Here is an 8,723-nt window from a genome sequence, read left to right on the forward strand (position 1 = left end):
CCAATAGTAGACCAACACTAAATAGATGCAAAATAAACCAAAGCAGCTACAAAAAGGTCTCCTTATCACAGGACAAACTGCTGATGCTTGTCAGAAAGATCATGGTGGAAAAAGAAAATATAAAGACCTATGAAGAACACTGTCACTTCACATTCAGAATTTTAGAATCAGGGTGAGGAAAAACATATCACTAATGTTGTTTTTGAACATGAGTACACACAACAAAATATGGTCTTTACTTGATAGTTAACCTGAATGTACACTGTCTCACACACACAATCTCGGCTTTAAGCCCAGTCTCTAATTAATGGCTGGTAATGCTCCACAGAAGAAAAACTCTGAATGAACAGATCAGATAGGAGCCCTCTCAGGAAAACCTGTCAAAGTAAGAAGCCCTGGCCAATTGTAAAATTTTAAAAGCTGCACTTGATTAGTGAGACCTGAAGAAGATACAAGTACTAGACACTAAGAACAATCCAACTCAAAACCATCTGCCCTCCTTTAGTTCATTGTTTCAATTTCTTTTTCAGAATTATATTGGGCCTGATAACAGAAGCAGCACTCAATATCCCAGACTGAAACATCTTTTCAGATAAGCAAACGCAAAATGTGTGATGCTCAAACGAAGGTTCCTGTGTAGACTTGAACAGCTTTATGATTTAATTTTTTTTTAAAAAAAGAAAATCCTTTAGTCTCAGTGTCAGAATTTGAATGTAAACATCTAAATGGTAAAATTACAATCGACACTTACATTTCACCTAGTGTTCTGAGAACAAGTCTTCAGTATATGGCACAAAGGCAGAAAGCCAGCAAAATGATGCGTTCTGAGACTGATTTCTAGACCAGTAAAAAGCTGCCGTAAGTAAGAAGAAAACAGGCTCTGCAGAAGAAATTCAAGATACCATTAAGTAAAGATGTGTATGAATATGGTACTCAAAGTCTCCAGAATTATGTAACTTTTAAGTAGGCCATGTTTTTTTAAATGCAGCTTACAAGTAAATATGCAAGTACATATTTTCTGTAATGAGGGAAAATGAGGTCACAGACAGTCACAGATTGAGTCACTATTTTAAAATGACAATTTCAGAGGAGTGCCCTGTTTTTCAGTTCTATTAAAATAATTAAAATAAAACAGTGTCACTAGACATATCCATGATTAATGTTTATTTACAGTTCACAATATGTTGCCCAGTGTCCATCAGTGTTTCTGAATAGCTGGGCTATTTGTAATTTGTGAAGCTGAAAGGTAACAAGCCTATAATATACTGGATTTTTCTGAGCATATTCAGTGGCTGAATAATGCCAATGTGACCAACTCCAACTGAATTTGATGGATATGATGACAATTTCTAGCATGCTTGGTTGTCCCAGCAATTGGGAATTGGACTGGATGGCTCTGTTATTTTACGTAGCGAAACAGAATTTAACAACTAAGCAGAATGACAGCCATGATGTGTGATCAACCTGAATCCTGTCAAGGATACTGGAAAGTAGTAAAGGGGCAAGTAAAAGTCCAGCATACACAGCAGGGGATAGAAAATTGTAGTTGCTGACTAACTATTTGATTCTGAAACTGCTTCACCACGGTAATTCTTCTCCAGCAAACCTGTTGATTTCAGAGCCCCAAAGAGAGCTATGGGAACAATTTTGGTGCAGCAGATACCTGGACAAACAGAAAAAACAGAGAAGAGTTGGGTTAAATCCAACTGTAAGAGCAGAATGATGCAAAAGTCACTTGTGTAGGTATTAAATTATCCTACCAAGTCTACGGTAGTTGGAAATAGGAATTAAATTTAGGCCTTGGTTTCCTATCCATGAAGCACTTTGAGTCACTGCTTTTGCTTTTTACATGGATGCTCTGACAGGCTCGGGCCTAAATTGAATCTCATAGTGGGAGAAAGGAGGGATATAAATCCTTGAAAATAATAATATTAAATTTTCTGTTTAGTCCTAACTAGAGTAGACCTGTTGAATCCACTATATTTATCTACCTGTTAACTCATCATTCAACAACTGACAGGTTTATTTCACCTGAGACTAACCAACAGGATGCCAGTCCTGTCTTTAGTGCACAGTTCTCCCACCACTGTGTGTATGTGCCTTCAAGTCACCTGTTGACTTATGGCAACTCCATTAATTTCATAGGGTTTTCTTAGGCAAAGAATATTCACGAGGTGACATTGATAGTTCCTTTCTCTGAAATATAGCCTACAGCCCTGGTATTTATTGGTGGTCCCTGCTCAGCTTCCAAGATCAGACAAGACTTGGTGCCTTTAGGGTATGTAGGCCCTTAAGTCTAACCAATACATACAGTGCTTTGGAATACATGATGGGGTTCACATGAATGAATGCACACACACACACACACACACACAAGCAAATAAAACACCACAACCCTCCAAATGGGAAAATAAAGGGGAAGAAAAGTTTCAATATACAGTAGGCTTCTTTCTGATGTCCTCACTTTCTGTGTGAAAAGTGTTCCTTCCATCAACACTTTTTTTCTTTAGCACAAAAATTTCCACCCAACAGTTTCTTCCTTCTACCATCTCATAATACCCCTGGCTGTTTGACAGTGGAACATACTTCCTCAGAGAGTGGTGGAGTCTCTCTCCTTGGAGGTCTTTAACCAGAGGCTGGATGGCCACCTGTCTGGTATGCTTTGATTGAGAATTCCTGCATGGCATGGGGTTGGACTGGATGGCCTTTGTGGTCTCTTCCAACTCTATGATTCTAATATCTTATAATACCCTTTTCCCTCCACATATAGTTCTCCATCTTATCCTCATTTTCCCTGTTTAATCCATCTTTCCTCTTTCCCCAGCTTGTTGGCTTGTTTTTCCTCCCCATCATTCCAAAGTCCCACATACCTCTCCCTTCTCCCTTTCCACTTTTCCAGTGTTAGCCTTTTCAGTTTTGCTTGTTCTTCTTGTACATGTACAGTTTTGTTTTCCTTTTTTATCCCACAGTTTCCACTAGAAAAAATGAGGCTTAATTTCAGTCAAAACTTCAAAGAATATAGCTTCAGAAGATCTATCAGAGTGGTGGTGGGGTCACACAGAAAGTAAATGTGATGGGGGTGGCAATAAAAACTGTCTATATATATATATATATATATATATATATATATATATATATAATGCATTTCCTTCCCTTAATCACAACAGCAAATATTGAGGAATATATAGTTCAGAAACTATATTTTCTAGATAGGTTTAAGTCCAGACAGCTCTCAAGTAACTAGAGCCTGAAAGGAAGAGAGAGAATGAGAAGACCATGGGCCCTTTCACACTACACAATTATAGCCCTATGATTCCACTTTAGTTGCCATGGTTCCATCCTATGGAATCCTGGGATTTGCCATTTAGGGAGGCTTCACCGGATTGCTAGGATTCCTCAAGATGGAACCACAACAGCTAACATGAAATCACAGTACTAAAACCATGTAGTGTGGAACAGCCCCTGAACACACCAAAGGGACCAGAATCTTTCCATTCATGTCTCCATTTCTTCCTGCCACACGATTCCCCTCTGCCCCATATTAATAGAAATAAATTAATAAGATCCAAACCAGGTGAAATTATAATAACCAGACAGTTTCACTATATTAGAAATGAGCTATGCTCTTTCCATTATCACAAACCTGCCTTTGAAAATATACAAAAGGTTACAAATGAAGAAGAAGCAAGCCTTTTGTAGAGATCCCCATTCTGTTATCGAACAGTTGATGCTAAAAGCACAGCCAACAGGTTTTCCCAGAATTTGTGCTGGATTTGGCCTAAAGCAATAGGAAAAAATGAGATGTTTCTTGGGTTTTTATTTCGTTTACATCATGACTAAACTCTATTTTGTAATGATCTCTGTAAACTAATAATTTTATAATAGTTTACAGAGATCTCTAGAAATGAGCTTTGTCATACTGTAAAGTAAACAGCATGTGTGAGACAACTCAAACAAGCAGCAAACACAAAGTTAAGAATATGAGGTTAGAAAATTCTTGTTTGTGTTACACTACGTTCTCTACCCTGCCACCCACCAATGTAGTGCATAAACATTTCTAAACAGATTAAGAAAGGTTGGATAGGGTTTGCAACTGAAATGGGTGAACATAAATAATACTATAGAAATGAAATACAGTATTTCTTCTTGGTGGAAGGAGGACTGTTGCACAAAGCACAATTAATAATTAAATTTTGTCCCATTATATTCTAGGCAACTGTGATGTTCTGAAGCCTAAGCCCTTATCAGATGAGTGGGGACACTGGGGTTTTACACACTTGGTGGTTCGAATTTCCGTTATTCGCACAATACCATCATAACCAGCCTTCGAATGGCCCCATCCGCACTCACGTGAATGCGCGAGCTGCCGAACTGAATGCGTCACTGGCTCCTCTTTTGGAGCGTGTTGCCCAGTGCGCTGATAAAGGGATTGGCGATATCCTGGATTGGGGCTCTGTTCGATCTCAGTGCGAATGGTCTGGTTGACTACCCAGTCCCTGAATTCCACTCGCAAGACCCCCAGATTCCAATTTTTAACTTCCGGTGGGTCTTTCCTCTTGCCGGTTCAGGGAAGCGGGGGGGGGGGCGGTTCCAGCAGCTCCTCCTCCTCCTCCCGGCTTGAGAGGCATCCCTGGCTGCATCCAGCAGGGAAGAGGCGCGGGGGCCGCCTAGCGGCCCCGCGCCTGTTCCCTGCCTGGGATTGCATCCCAGGCTGGCTCCCAAGCCGGGGGAGGAGGAGGAGGCTGCTGGAACCCGCGATTCCGTTTCCCCCCGCGCCTCTTCCCTGCCTGGAAAGGGCAAGGCATTCCTCCCCTCATCCGGAGGGAGGGGAGGTAGGAAGAGCCCTGGGCAGAAGGGAGCAATGGGAAGGCATTCTTTATGAGCTCTTTTTCCCTGCAATCCCCTGCCCAAAGCCCTCTGTCGCTGGGCATTCCTTCCCTTGCAGGAGGAAAAAATCAGGATGAACGAGAGCTCATGTCAGGCAACCACCCCCCTTTCAAATTCAAACAATTTTTTTGAGCGCACATGCGCATGGTTTAATATTCCAGAATGTATGTTTCATTTTTAACCATTTTTTTTGAGCCCACATGCACATGGTTTCTATTCCAGAGGCAGATGGAGCCAGGCTTGCACTTGCTTTCTGCAGAGGGGAGAAGCTACAATGTTGCAAACAATCAATGTCTACATTTTTACCAAATTTTTTGAGCAAATAGCGATGATTTGTCTTCTTGAGCAGATACAGCAAGGGAAGCAAAGGGAAAGCTAATGTTGCTTTTAAAAGCAAAAAAACAAAAAAAAAAAACATGGCAATCCCATCCTTTGCCTGGGACAGGGCAGATCTGACCAAAAGCCCACAGGTTATTAAAAAAGAGAGAGAGGAGAGAGAGAGGCATCTCTCTCCCTGCTTCAGCCGCTGAAACCCCTGTGCCTGGCTCTTTAAAAGGGAGGACACTTCCCCCATGCCCTGCAAACGTCACCATGACGATAGCTTGATTGGCAGTGGCCAATCTACAGAATGCATTCGATTTCTGTCAAAATGCATTCGATTTCAATTTGTAGTGGGCACTTGCTAACTGGAGCGCATTCGGGGGAGGGCATCCGGATCATCCCAGTTCCCTCCATGTCTTTTACCCCAGTATGAATGGGGCCTAATCAAAGCATCCCCATTTACTTAGATGGCCATCCAGCCTCTTTGACAGCCGCTGGAACTGCCCTCCCCCCCCAGAATACACACTCACACACACCACAACACAGTAGAACCGGGCATTGCTAATTTGTTGCAAGGGAAGGTCATGGTAACTTAAAACCAAGCAGGAATGTAGAGAGGAACAGTAATGGGCACGTTGTATCGCGATTGTTAATGTGCATGGCTGGCTCTCCAGCTGTTTACCGGGCTGTCATGACGGGACCCCCTTTCACCCCGGAAGCGTTTAAGGTCGCAACCCATGCAGGGCACCACTGAGCATGTGCGAGGCGGCCGATACGAATCGGCCAATCCTCATGTTGAGCACCGGTGTGACAAAACATTCTGCACTGAATGCACTTGCGCGAATGCAGATTGGCCAATTGAATCCTGCCAATGCGGAAGGACTCCCAGGTTGACAGTACTTTGCGAATAAGTGAATTCGAATCGCCCAGTGCGAAGACCCCCAGTTCCACACTCATCTGATAAGGGCTCTAGTTTCAGGTCTGTATAAACCTTGGGCAAGTCAGTCTCATTCTCAGAGGACGGCAGTGGCAAACGTCCTCTGAACAAATCTTGCCAAGAAAACCCCCAGCCTTAAGGCTGGCCTAAATAGGTAATGACTTGAAGGCACACAACAACAACAACAAATAAGGAGAACAAAAAATATCCCCTACACTTATCCTGAAATTGAAAGATTTAAGGTAAGGATGAAGGGGTGAGAACCAGTGTCCAACTTTTACAACCACTTACCTGGGAGTAATCTCATGGAATTTAATGGGGCTTATTTCTGAGTAAATACATATCTATGGTAGCCAGTGTTGGCCATACAGCAAAGTAAAGAACCAGATTCAAGACAGATCTCCAAGGCAATATCTTTTGTCTTGCTACTGGGATTCAAAGTTTATTTCCCAGACTGATCTCCCCGTACTTGCATGGCCAGAAGCAGGAGCCCATTTGCCATGAATCCTCTTCCATACTATCTGAATGAGGACAGCAACAACCACAACATCCTGGCCAAATGGAGATCTGTGACTATATTGTCATTTTCCCCCTTTTCTTTCTCCTCGTCAATTTTAACCCATTGCCTGATGAAGAAGCTAGTGGCAGCTTTGAAGCACAAAACGGTAAATGTGGATTTTGGTTGTCCCCATAAAGGTATTGCTGTTTGTGGTTTTGGATGATACTGTACTGAGTGATGATACTATTCTGTACTGACATGTAAGTTCTCCGTCCTGGAACAATGCTAGCAATCCATGAACAAAGTGTAACCAATATGCATTTAAATCTTTAATTAGGGCAGTTCGCCTATATGATTGCTTTAAAATGATAAAAATGGTGGTATTCCCCATTCTTTCCCTCCTCTTTCCATGCATGCTGCATCCCAGCCCTGGCATAAGCAGGGGCTCCATGGGGGCAATTAATGCCAGATGTGCCATGCATGGAGGGCCACCCAGGGCCAGGGTGACCAGATGTCCTAACCACAAAGGAGGGCAAGGCAGCGCAAAATGGGAGCATCAAGAGGGACGGCATGGACAAATAAAAGGGCCTTGATCTCCTTTGTGGTTAGACATCTGGTCACCCTGCCCAGGTGGCATGGGTGGCAGAGACTGGGAGCCTCTTTTTTGTTCCCATCCACATCCTAAGGCAGAAGAAGACACCTGGCAGCAAAAAAGACCATGAAAACAACACCCTTTGAGGATCTACATACCCTCAAGGACCAGATCCTGTCTGATCCTGGAAGCTAAGCAGGTCAGAGCTGGTTGGGACTTGGAGGGGAGACTGTCAACAAATGGCAGCTGCTGTAGGCTATATTTCAGAGGAAAGCATTGGCAAAACCACCTCTGAATAACTCCTTGCCTAAGAAAAACCCTGTGAAATTCATGGGGTTGCCGTAAGTCAATAGGAGACTGGAAGGCACTCTCTCTCCCACAGGCACCCTTGGGGCACAAGGGACCACTGGCCCTCTTTACCTGTCCTGAAGTAAAACCAACCATGTCTCCCATTCTGAGCCTGGCTAAGAAGCGAGATGACATTTACAGCTTGTATCTGGCAATTTCTTCCATCGTCTTGAATGTCATCCATTCTGTGGAGCCTTGTCCTCCTTTGCGCTTAGGCACCAGGGGCCATCATCATCCTGTCTGGGCCATGAGAGCCCCACTGGCAGAGACTGACTGGGGAGTCACAGGCTCCCAGCCTCCTCCTCAGGGAAGAAGAAGAGGCCATGGCAGACCCCCTCTGAACGGATCTGGCTGAGAAAGGCCCATGATGGATTCGTGACCTTTCAGGTCGCCATAACGTCAGGAAGGCAGACGAGAGCAACAGCAGCAACATCCTTCCGCCTCATGGAGGGAGGGGGAGATATAGGGAACCCCTGGCCTGGCAGAGCCTTGCCCCGAGCGGGCAGGCGTGGCTCCTCCAGGGGCGCCATCTCCCCCCATGACAATGGAGCCTGCCATCTCCAAGGTCCTATGGGCAGGTGCTGCCACAGGCACTGCTGTGCCCTGCAATCTCCTTAGTCCTGCTGAACATGGAGGCCTGGAGGGGGGGGGTTCCTCCTGGGCAGAAGGCTGGGGAAGGGGAGGGGGCGTCCAGGAGACGGAGGGCCCAGGCTGGCCCATGATGCCCCCCTCCTCGCGGCCTGGGCTTACCTCCTTGAGGCGAGCGAGGCGAGGGGGCTCTAGTCTGGGCGTCGCCCTGCCCTCCTGCTGCTCCTCCTCTCCTGGGCGCCGCGACTGCAGGGGAAAGAAAGGGCGGGCGAGGCGAGCGGGCGGGGGCGAGCAGCAGAAACAGAAACACAGCGGCCGGCGGGAGAAGGAAAGGGGCGCCAGGTGCGGGGAGGCCCCTCGTCCTCTGTCCCCGCCTCCGCCCCGCTCCCTCCCCTCAGGCCAGCGGGGACAGGCAGAAAGCGCCTGCGAGGGACCGGACTGGCTGATGCTCCCTCAGAGGGCGCCGCCATTTTGGGGCTGGGAAGCGGGAGGAGGGACGAGGACGAGCCCAGGCCCTTTGCTGGCAGCCTCTGCTCCTGCTCTTTCCCCAG

General features: G+C 45.6%; 1 protein-coding gene across 8 annotated transcripts in view; it reads right to left on the bottom strand.

The window, feature by feature from the left end:
- TCP11L1 (t-complex 11 like 1) overlaps nt 1-8,439 on the bottom strand; it is a 33,342-nt gene extending 24,903 nt beyond the window's left edge. For 3 of the 8 annotated variants that reach the window (XM_042442857.1, XM_042442848.1, XM_042442796.1), the window contains exons 1-4: nt 8,335-8,429; nt 3,644-3,778; nt 2,871-2,975; nt 1,559-1,663 (exon numbers count right to left, since the gene is read on the bottom strand). The gene's annotated coding sequence lies outside the window, so the exon portion shown is untranslated. Of the gene's footprint in view, nt 1-751; nt 881-1,522; nt 1,664-2,870; nt 3,082-3,643; nt 3,779-8,334 lie in introns of those variants that run through there. The other 5 variants (XM_042442805.1, XM_042442841.1, XM_042442824.1 and 2 more) reach the window with 5 other exon arrangements.
- Between the last annotated feature and the right edge of the window lie 284 nt (nt 8,440-8,723).

This window comes from Sceloporus undulatus, chromosome 1 (assembly GCF_019175285.1).
Source record: "Sceloporus undulatus isolate JIND9_A2432 ecotype Alabama chromosome 1, SceUnd_v1.1, whole genome shotgun sequence".
NCBI lineage: Eukaryota > Metazoa > Chordata > Lepidosauria > Squamata > Phrynosomatidae > Sceloporus > Sceloporus undulatus.